Genomic DNA, 1,405 nt, shown 5'->3' on the forward strand with positions numbered 1-1,405 from the left:
ACTGGAAATATGAGTTCACGCTTCTTTTTGTTGCACCCTTACCCTGAAATACCAGCATGCTTTCTTTGAAAACCGGGCTTATCTCAGTATAAATCCTCGGTTGTATATCTGAGCCTGCAGCAGGGCAGTTGATCAAGAGATGAGCCCCCAACTGCTCTGTAATTGGAAGAGAGACTGCATGCAGATGCTGATAAGGCACTGATTGTCAATCTCCCACTACCAGAAGCAAAGCCCTGACAATCGCACAATCACAAATTTAGAATAGACTACAACCCGTCCGCAATCATGCTGGCAAAGCCACTACAGAGATGCACTATAGCCTATATGGGTCTAGGAATTCATCATGCAATCACAGAATGTTTTTTTCAAAATGTTTGTTTGTAAAGAAAGTCCTTCTGAGTTTTTTTTACAGCCTTTCTTGAAACGTCACACTTGCAAATGACACAGATAGGCCTACCAGATTGCGGAGACAATTTTCAAAAGACAATTTTCTAATATGGAAACACATTAGACAATAAAGCTTTTTGAGTCTTTGAATCTTGAGTTGAGAAACTGATTCAATTATTCAGCGCGCCAAACAATTTGTATCAATCAGACATCATTCAGTCAGTATTACACATATTTTTCAGCAGTGTCACTGTGTGTGTCCCTTGATACCTACCTACCGGTGCCAAGCAAAAGGACAGAAATGCTCTGTTACATCCACAACCTTCCCAACACAGTAAAGATAACAGAGTCACTTTTGTTTCCCAGTATTCACCTGCTTCTAAGCAGGTCAAAAAGATAATAAATAAGCATTGGAAAATACTGGAGTGTGACCCCAATCTGAACCATCTAGCTGCCAGCAAACCACGCTTCTGCTTTAAAAGAGGTAAAAATATTAGAGATGCTGTGGTAACCTCCATGTATCAGCAACCCACACACCAAAGTTGGCTCTCCCAACCAGTGGTGGGTAATCACAGATGCGGGAGATGTGCACATTGTGCAAATACAGTGAACACTAAAACATTTGCCCATCCTCACTCAGGTATCAAATACACCATTAAGGACTTCATCAATTGCTCTACCACTCATGTCATATATGTGCTCATGCCCTTGTGGACTCATGTATGTTGGTCAGACGAAGCGAAATCTGAAATTAAGAATTGCTGAGCATAAGGCAGCTATTAGGAATAGCAATTTTGATTATGCAATCGCTCGTCATTACAGAGACCGTTGTCATGGTTCTGCTGCCTCCCTTAGGTTTGTGGGCATTGAAAAGGTGCCACCAAATCCTAGGGGTGGCAACAGAATCAAGCAACTTTTAAGGAGGGAAGCGTACTGGATTAATGAACTGTCAACTATTGAACCACTGGAACTGAATGAAGCACAGGACTTGAGTTGTTTTTTGTAAATATTGTGTAAA

This window comes from Engraulis encrasicolus, chromosome 10 (genome assembly GCF_034702125.1).
Source record: "Engraulis encrasicolus isolate BLACKSEA-1 chromosome 10, IST_EnEncr_1.0, whole genome shotgun sequence".
In the NCBI taxonomy this organism is placed as follows: domain Eukaryota; kingdom Metazoa; phylum Chordata; class Actinopteri; order Clupeiformes; family Engraulidae; genus Engraulis; species Engraulis encrasicolus.